The sequence below is a fragment of the Aristolochia californica genome, unplaced genomic scaffold, assembly GCF_029961685.1.
Source record: "Aristolochia californica isolate CCGP_79_NKW_82.1479 unplaced genomic scaffold, dmAriCali1.0.hap1 SCAF_2, whole genome shotgun sequence".
NCBI classification, from domain to species: Eukaryota; Viridiplantae; Streptophyta; class Magnoliopsida; order Piperales; family Aristolochiaceae; genus Aristolochia; species Aristolochia californica.
In genome coordinates this window covers 3,114,793-3,124,820 of record NW_027181881.1, presented here as the reverse complement: position 1 = coordinate 3,124,820, position 10,028 = coordinate 3,114,793, and positions in this window count along the sequence as shown.

Here is a 10,028-nt window from a genome sequence, read left to right as displayed (position 1 = left end):
TTTGATTTGAGCAGGTTTTGTTTTAACAGGTGTCTGACATCTTTGTACTGTTTCAGCCTCTGACAACCTATATCTTTGTATGTAATAAATAACTGAAAATCCTTGCGGCCAGTAGCTTGTAATAAAGCATCGGTAACTTCTTACTTCAGCAGCTCATTGCATGGTGGGTTCAAATTTTGGAGATCATGAATGGGGCTAAAAGTTTTGCTTGATTGATTCCTCTGTGGCTTTACAATCAAGGTATGGGGTTTAAATTTCTTACCTGTGCGAAGATTTAGTTAAGTTTACCTGTAACATAAATGCGGTGTTCTACAGTTGAGTACTCGATTTCTCAATTGCCTGTCTATGTTGAGGGCCAAGTGGGTTATTCAGAATAACCTTTTTCTGTTCCATTTTTATGAGCTTACTGTCCAAACGGTAAATCGACTTGCGTAGGGGGCTCCTTTAATATTGCCTTTGTTCGAGTTCAGCTTGGCACAAGCAGGTATGTACCAAGCAGCAATGATAATGTTGCAATGAGGCATAATACACACTTTAGAACTGATAACTTTAAGCGGAGGTCCATGAGTAAACATAAATGTTTGTTTGACTCTTTATCAAATTTTTACCAAATATTGGTAGCATAAATACATGAACCGAGATATACCAGAGCTGCTAACCCTGATTTCCCATTGGCACAAGACCCTTAAGATGCTTGTAGGCATCCTTGCACTCATAGATGACAGATAAAAGATATTGTATTTCACACTGCCAAAATTACATCTGAAGTATTCTGATCCACCATTTCCCAAAGCAAGAAACCTTTTTGGGGGTGGTCAGTAACCGGGCATCAATTTGTGCTCCTAGAAGGCGATGGTGGAGTTGGCTCAGTGACACAATTCAACTTTGGCGAAGGTTAGTTTGTTTATCATTATAACTGTTTGCGCGTTCAGAACATGAGTCTTTATCAAACAACTGCTTGGTCAAATTAATACTGGTGATGCGACCTTGTTATTTATTGTTTTTTGTTGACTAATGCAGGTTTGGAGGACCTTACATATGTGAGAAACTGGATTTTAGCCATGGATAACGAGAATTACGTCTTGAAGTTCGGTCTCGTGGAAGGAAGGGGCATCGGAACCAAACTGAAGTCCTGCACCATAGAGAGGAAAATGGGGGTAACAAGTGAAGGGGGTACAAAGACGACTCTGAAGATGGACTATGACACCCTTAGCAACGGTCCACTGAACCAAGAAGAAGGCGAGAACATCGTTGGAGGAGTTCTGGGCCAGACTAAGGCTATCGAAGGCCCTCTCCAAGCCAACCCAGATGCCTATGCGTAACCACGTTTGAGGCTTGAGGCATCGTGGGCATGCAGTGTAAGAGATTATCGCTGTTGGGTGTGTTTGTGTGTGAGAGCGAGAGGGGAGTGCAATAAAGCTCAAAAGTAATGTTTAAAAGATCTTCTTGCTCTTTAGGTAGAAGTAGTGTAGGTTGATTTTAATGTTGATTAACCTAGGTTCCATTAATTTTGAGTTTATTATTAAACTAAATTAATGTTTAATAATAAGCATTTTTATGTGGTTTATAATATTTTATTATATAAGTTAATTATCTTTTTAATTTTATTTATTAGGTTTTCTTTTATCAAACTATTAACCTATGCTATTATGCTTTTCAATTTTATTTTATTTTTAAAAATATCAACCTTTGCTATTACGCTTCTTAATTGTTATTTCCTTTTTAATATATTGATTAGCCTTATTTATAATTGTAACATTATCTTTTGGACAAAAGAATTTTAAATTCTGTTAAGTTTTAATAGCCTTAGTTTATGTAATTATGGTTATTATTTTAATATTTAATTTATTAATTTTTATTTTTGTATTTTTATTTAATTTTTAATCATTTTAATATACTTATTATTTTATGTATTTATTTTGCACTTTTGTTCCCCCATGCATCGCACAAGATTCCCGCTAGTATATTGTTCAAGGTGGATGGGATCCTTATCATGTACTCGAGTTAACTTGAGGGGAAGAAAAAGAAAACAACTAACGTTAATGTGGCCAAGAAATAAAATTACATAGTTTTTTGAGGATCAATTTCATGATGAAGACCATATATATGATATTACTTGTTCTTAAATAAAAAATTTGTGAAACACAAGACTCACTATTTGGTTTAATTTCACATGTGAAAAAGGTAGTCAACAATATAAATGATTCTTTGACTATGCTTGTTATCGAGGAAGGATCTTTCCATTGAGTTGGGAAGTTGTTTTGTGCGTCGATCCTGTTTAATTCAGTTAGGATTACTAGCAATTGATTATCAGTGTGAAGTTCGATTCAAAGCCCATCCCAAAATAACTAGCCAACTTAGGAAACCTCTTTTTCTCAACTAATAAACTCAAAATATTTCTACTTACTAATCTACGTAAGATTATTTCTTAACACCCCCCCTTACGTGTAAGCCTCTTTTGTTGTACTATATATAGATAATTTGGGTGGAGGCTCACATATGAGTACCTACTCTGATACCATGTGAAGTTGGGTCTAAGACCCATCCCAAAATGACTAGCCAACTTTGGAAGCTTCTTTCTCAACTAATAAACTCAAGATAAACTCTGGAACCTTCGCCCAAGGAATGGGATTTGTGTCTTTCTGGTTTGCTTTCTCCTCATGAGATCAGTGAGATCAAAAGCAAGGAAAATTTTTTCCTGTTGCAGAAGGAACACGAATCCTATCTCAAATCCTTTGGGATCGTTCCTATCCATTTCAAATATCTTATATTCTTTTTCTTTGCGCATAACCATGGATATTAGAAGCTAATTATTTGATACACCTTGATCATAAGGCCGTCTCTATTGACCAAGTCCGTGATTAGAGTCTTCTACATCCGGCCTACCCATTTTCTAATTCTCATAGAAAAACACGTTCTTCACTAGAATACCGATAATGGCTTCCCACACTGGTCCATAAATACCACGTCTCTTCCCGTGCTTCTCTCAACAAAGCCCATACAGCCCCTCCTCGAGTCTCCTTCCAGTTTTTTTCTCATCTCACCCACAAATCTTAAGCATGGTTGCTGGTAGCTATAGTCAGGCATTCGTCTCTCCGGTGTCTCCTGCTAGGCTATGGAAGGCCTCCATGGACACCCGGAACTTGATTCTGAAGCTCATTCCCAACCAGGTAGCTAGCATTGTGCTCCTAGAAGGCGATGGTGGAGTCGGCTCAGTGACACAATTCAACTTTGGCGAAGGTCAGTTCGTTTATCAATACAAGTCTTTGCGCGTTCAGAACATGAGTCTTTACCAAACAACTGCATGATCAAATTAATGCAGGTGATGCGACCTTGTTATTTATTGTTATTTGTCGACAAATGCAGGTTTGAAAGACTTTACATATGTGAAGAACCAGATTGTAGCCATGGATAACGAGAATTACGTCTTTAAGTTCAATCTCGTGGAAGGAAGGGGATCGGAACCAAACTGAAGTCCTGCACCATCGAGAGGAAAATGGAGGCAACGAGTGAAGGGGGTACCAGGACGACTGTGAAGATGGACTATGACACCCTTGGCAACGGTCCACTGAGCCAAGAAGAAGCCGAGAACATCGTTGGAGGAGTTCTGGGCCAGACTAAGGCTATCGAGGTCCATCTCCAAGCACACCCAAATGCCTATGCGTAACCACGTTTGAGGTTCGAGGCATCGTGGGGCATGCAGTGTAAGAGATATCGTTGTTGGGTGTGTTTGAGTGTGAGAGCGAGGGGGGAGTGCAATAAAGCTCAAAAGTAATGCAAAGTCTGTTGTATGACATGTTATTTAATATTTAAAAGGTGTTGAAGTCTTCAAGACTCTATGATAATGGATGTTGAGAGGAAACTAGTGAAGAGAATATATAGTCTTACATGGGTCCTAGACAAAATTGACCATGCAAGATGTGTCACTTAATGGGGTATTGAGATTTTATTTAGTTTTTTTCCCTTATAAATAAATCCACTGAAGAAGTATGAAGAAAACCTCCATATCTCCATCGGGTTTATAAACTTACAAGTTGTGGAAAGAATTCAAACCACCATGACTGTGAAAGGTGTTCTTAAGCCATTATCAATGAACGGAGAAGAAGCATCAAGGCAATTGAGAAACAAGAACAATACCAAGTGATGAAGCCAAGATGATGATTTCTGTGAATGAATGAATGAGGTGAGTTTACATGGGTTTATATAATTTTTCAAAACACTTAAAAGAGAAACCAAAAAGTCATTCGCATCTTCATGCATGGTGTCATCTAGGTGTCTTGACTTATGTGTACAAATCAATGTGATCTTTTTTCAATAAATGTGTTGTTATTTCTTTTCTTCTCCCATAGATAATGACCTCATAGATAATCACCTCACCCAATCAATCACTAGACCAAGGATTTTTATAAAGGTTCACAATCCAGATCTACTCAACTCCCAGGAACTATTGCCTTGGAATTAAATGGTTTCACTATAATTACCCATACAATATCTACAAATTACAACCTCAAGAGAGTTAAATACAGCATAAGCCCAAACACCTTCGGACTTATGGTCAGCAACTCCTAGGCATAAACACCTTGGTCCCAATTATGGAGTCGAGTACACCCATATGGAGTTGAACATATGCACAACAAATCAAACACATGAGCAAAAGTCAAAGCTCATAAATGTGAATGTTCAAATCATATCTTAGCAAAATCTCCAGGAGGAGTTAATCCATAATGAAGGAATGGAGCACATATAATCAACTTCAAGCAACAAGGAATCGAACCCAAAATTACCCACATAGAAGAAGATAAGAAGAAGAAGAATAGAGGAGAAATGAAGAACAAGAAGAAAATAAGAAGAAACAAAAAAAAATGTTAAAGACACCCAAATGTGTAGGGGTGGCATGACTAGTAAATAAGGAGAACTTTCATAGAGATGATATAGAATTGTAATTATGCAAGTTAGTATATGTCATCTTAAGTATTTTTCCTTTTGAAGCATGTAGCCCTAAGGGCATTGTAGTCATTGTAAACATCTTCCCACAACTTTAAATACAACCCCAATACATTGGCTAGAGCATTCAAGCCTCTTCCTCTTGGCTCAAATTCGTCCTTACACTTTTTTTTTTTGTCTTGTTCTTCTCTTCCGTGGTTTCTTTTCTCCTTTCTCCCAAGAGCTAGAATTCCTCTCTTCTCTTCTTTCCTTAAAATCTTTTGTATTTATGTGTTGGCCCTAAAAAATCAACATGGTATTAGAGCAAGAAAATATCTGACATAGAAAAGGAGAACAAGATGGAGAAGAAAGGAAGGAAGATGAAGAAAAAGAGAAGCTTCTCATTTTTCCTATTTTTCATTGGAAGTTTCACTCTCTTAATTATATATCTTTGAAAGATCTTTGAGTCTAATTTCTATCTCAAAAAGAATTTTTGATATTATATTTTTCTAGAAAGATAAATTAACATCTGAAGTAGCGAAGGTCAAGTGGCACAAAAGTTTCAAGTAGCAAAAAAATGCCTCAACTTTCTAAACGGTTTATATCAACATAAATGAATTTTGATTACCACTACACGTGGAATTCTTCATTGTTTTGAAACTCTAGTTAAGATTTTACCAACTTGAGTATCTTTCCTTCCTTAAAAGTTTCTTTCTTTGATCTTATACTATATATGTTTCCATAAGAGAAGTCTTTCCCTATATGAGTTTAGTTTCCTTTTAATAAAACTTGAAATTTTTTAATTATGCAAAGTTGGGTCCAAGGCCCATGCCAAAAATGACTATCCAACTTAGGAAACCTCTTTCTTAGCTAATATACTCAAAATCTTTGTACTCACTAATTCACGTAGGACTATTCTTTAACAACCCCCCTCATGTGTAGGCCCTCTTTTATGGCTCTACATGTGGATAATTTATGTGGAGACCCGCATATGAGTATATCCTCTGATACCATGTGAAGTCGAATCCAATGTTAAAGTAATTTTGGACCCAACTTTACATGGTATTAGAGCAGGTATCTGTAGGTCTCTGCCCAAATTATACACATGTGGAGCCACAAAAGAGAGCTTACACGTGAGGGGGAGTGTTAAGGAATAGTCCAACATGGATTAGTGAGTAGAAATATGTTGAGTTTATTAGCTAAAAAAGAGATTTCCTAAGTTGGCTAGTCATTTTAGGATGGGTCTTGGATCCAAATCTTGTTTGCTCATTATAAATTCCAAATATTAGTGTCCTAAAACCTCCCTTATTCTAGAATTTATCTATTGAATATTTTCTTTCCAAATTGGTCAAGTTGTGTTAGAAAGTAATTACCTTATATGAGAAGTATGTTTTTACAAACTTTCCATTATTATGATTCATCCAAAACTTTCTTATTGAAGATATTATTGGTTAAGTTTTCTAAATCATCATGTTCATAGAGGAATTATTTTTTATCTACTTCTTGAGTCAAACTAGGTCACTCCCCAAAAGTCATACTTGGTTAAATTTGTTAACTCAATTCTACAATTATAGTCTCACTTACTTTTTCAAAAAATAAAGGTCACCTTCTAGATTCATTTGGAAGTATGGGTGTTGCGTATTTGCATCCTTTTAGTTAAAGTTGTTTCCCTCAAGCATTTCTTCAGTTTATCATCTTATGTTTAAAATCACTTCAGAGCAATGCCTAGACCCATTACCTAAAAAGTGTAAGAGTATGTCCAACATCAAACTTGAGCCAAATATTTTATTCTTCAACCAAGAGGTGATTTGTGTTTGAGTTACCCTTAAAAGGTGAGTAGTATGTTTCTTGTACTTTGAAATTGGGTCTTTTTTCGCCTTTGAAAATGAGCGGAGTGTGCTTCAAACTATGATCGGTTTAACTAGTTTATGGCGCTTTTTTCATATGGATAGGAGTAATTTTTATTTTTTTACCATTATTTTGGGCAGCTAGATCTCTTGGTAAAGAACAAAGGGATCCCCAACTCGAGGGGGAGAAATAGAAGAAGAAGTACAAGAAAGAGGTAACCAACAATGAAGAATTCCACGTGTAGTGGTAATCAAATTTTATGTGACTATAATATCCAAGTAAAGGGGAGAACAAGATGAGAACAAGATGAAGACTACAAATAATATGTGAATAAGAATAAGATGAATCAAATCGAGGCAATCAAAATTTCTTTTTGAAGTCACACAAGATTAGAGTTTTTTTACAAGCACACAAGATTCTTGACCAATATTATTTTCAAAGTGAAGTTACAAACACCAATTTGAGGGAGGGGGGGGGGGGGGGGGGGGGGTGTTAAATGACATCCACGTGTGTAAGGGTGTCATAACTACTAAATAAGGAGAACTTTTAGAGAGATGATATAGATTTATAATTATGCAAGTTGGCATATGTTGTCTTATATCTTTTTTTTTAAGCATGTTGCTTTAATAGGCAGTGTAGTCATTGTTAGCACCTTCCTACAACTATAAATACAACCTCAAGGCATGGGGTAGAACATTCAAACCTCTTCCTCTTGGCTCAAATTTGTCCTTACACTTCTCTCTCTTTTCCTTTTCTTTTTCTCTCTTGGTTTCTTCTCTCCTCTCTCCCAAGAGCTAGAGTTCCTCTTTTCTCTCCTTCCCTTGAGAGTTTTTGTGTTTTTATGTTGGCCCTAGAAATCGATAAGAAAAAAAGAGAACTAGAAAGTGGAGCTACTACAAAATGGAAAGTGGTGCCTCTTCAAAGAAAGAAGGGGATGTGAGGCATGAGGACAAAAAAGAAAAATGGGGCATGAGGGAAACAAGGAAAAAATGCCCCCTCTTCTTGATAAGATAAGATCCTACTAGGTTAGATTTATCTTTAATTGATGTAATCTTTCAATTCCTACAATCTCTCTTAGATTGATGTAATCCTTTAAAAAAAATAGAATTTCTCCTAGAGTTATGTAATCCAAGTTGATTAAGAAGTTTCCCAAATACTACTATAAATAGGTATGCTAGCTAAAGGAAGAGATCAGTCAAACCTTTACCAAATCTCCCTTCTCCTTATCAAATTTGTGCCCAGTATCTCTCCCTCTTTTCTCCTCTCTTCTTCTCTCTTTTCCTTCTAGATCTGTCTCTATCTCCCTCTTTACTTCTCTTCTCTTCCCTACTCTCTTATTCCAACCCTTGTAACCTCTCTCTTTCATCTCTTTCGTTCACTTTTAGAAAAGATAAAGACCTATCACAAGTAGGGTTCTTATCAATTGGTATTAGAACAATCATTCTTTAGGACCTTCTCCATCTCAACCATTAGTCGAATAGAAGATCAATTTGGCTAGATTGCAAACCTGACAATTTATCATATCATTGCCTTCACAAGAAGCATATCTTATATGGTAATATTATACTTGAATAAACTCTATTCAATTCTAGTTTTGAAATAAATAAATTTCAAGTCTATTTGATCTCTGTATAAAGAGATATACCTATCGAAGTCGACTAAAGGACCATCTACTGAACAAAGAAAATCAAACAACCTACAAGGAGGTGTCTAAGTCCAAGGTATGTGCATGTTAAAGATTTTTCGAGTATTTGGTTTCAAGTGTCTTAATTTTTTTTATAGACAGGAGTGTTAATTGTTGTGTTCCCTCTCATAAATAATTTGTCTAGTTTGTTTTTGGTTTTTCCTTGTTTAGGCAATAATTTGTCCAACTCCATTGATGGTTGAGTTTAAGAGTGTATGAACGAAGAGTAAAAACCTGTCTTCTCCCAAACTCAAGGAAGTTAGGAACCTGGTTGATGACAAATGAACAACCAAGGATGTTTAGATAAAGTGAATCACTACAATCAAATTAGATGACAACAACTATCTCATGTAGGCTAAGACACCACTGACTATTAAAACATCTATATGGGAGGCCAAAAACCTCCTTGGCAATGTTGATGTATGCAATGGCTTTATCACATTGATCATTATTAGGTAACAAAATAAACAACAACAATCGAAGAAAAATATTTTGTTATCAAATCCACCTTTTGTAGGTGAAGTGCTATTCCTTATCTCTTTATGTCCTCTCCCTAATTTTTTTTACAGAGTTCAGCTTTTTTGTTGGTGAAAATAACTTTTCTAAAAAAAATTACTTCCATTGATGGGATTTAGTTCTAGAGAAGTTGCGTTGAAAGCTACCAGATGAAAAACTTTGCTAGTGAAAATTTTTCTTGGCTGTTTTCTGTTTTTCAGTGTACAATTTTTGTATGCTTTGCGAATAAAAGGCTCCGTTGAAGGAAATGGATATTATTACACGCTTATATAGCATCTATTAGATTATAAGTAGAAAGATCTTCCAAAAACAATTTCTAATTAGTTGCCATTAACGCGGGTAGGAGGAAATCATGACCAGAAATATTCGCCTTGATCCAACCCTTCATCAGTTTTGTGGCGTATCAAGTGAAAAAAGACGCGATTCCGTGGGATTCTATTCATCAGTTTTCTGGGGTGTTAATAGCTGTCTCTATTAACCAAGTCGTTCATCGGAGTCTTCTACATCCGGCCTACCTATTTTCTAATTCTCATTAAAAAACACGTTCATCACTATAATACCGATAATGGCTTCCACACTGGTCCATAAATACCTCGTCCCCACCAGTGCTTCTTTCAACAAAGCCCATACAACCCCTCCTCGATTCTCCTTCCAGTTTTTTCTTATCTCACCCACAAATCTTAAACATGGTTGCTGGTAACTTTACTCAGGCACTCGTCTCTCCAGTCTCTCCTGCTAGGCTATGGAAGGCCTCCATCGACACCCAGAACTTGATTCCGAAGCTCATTCCCGACCAGGTAGCTAGCATTTTGCTCCTAGAAGGCGATGGTGGAGTCGGTTCAGTGACACAATTCAATTTCGGTGAAGGTTAGTCCGTTTATTATTATAACTCTATGCGCGTTCAGAATATGAATTTTTATCAAACAACTGCATGGTCAAATTAATGCGGGTGATGCTACCTTGTTATTTATTGTTTTTTTGTCGACAAATGCGGTTTGAAGGACCTTAAATATGTGAAGGACCGGGTTATTGCCGTGGATAACGACAATTACGTCTT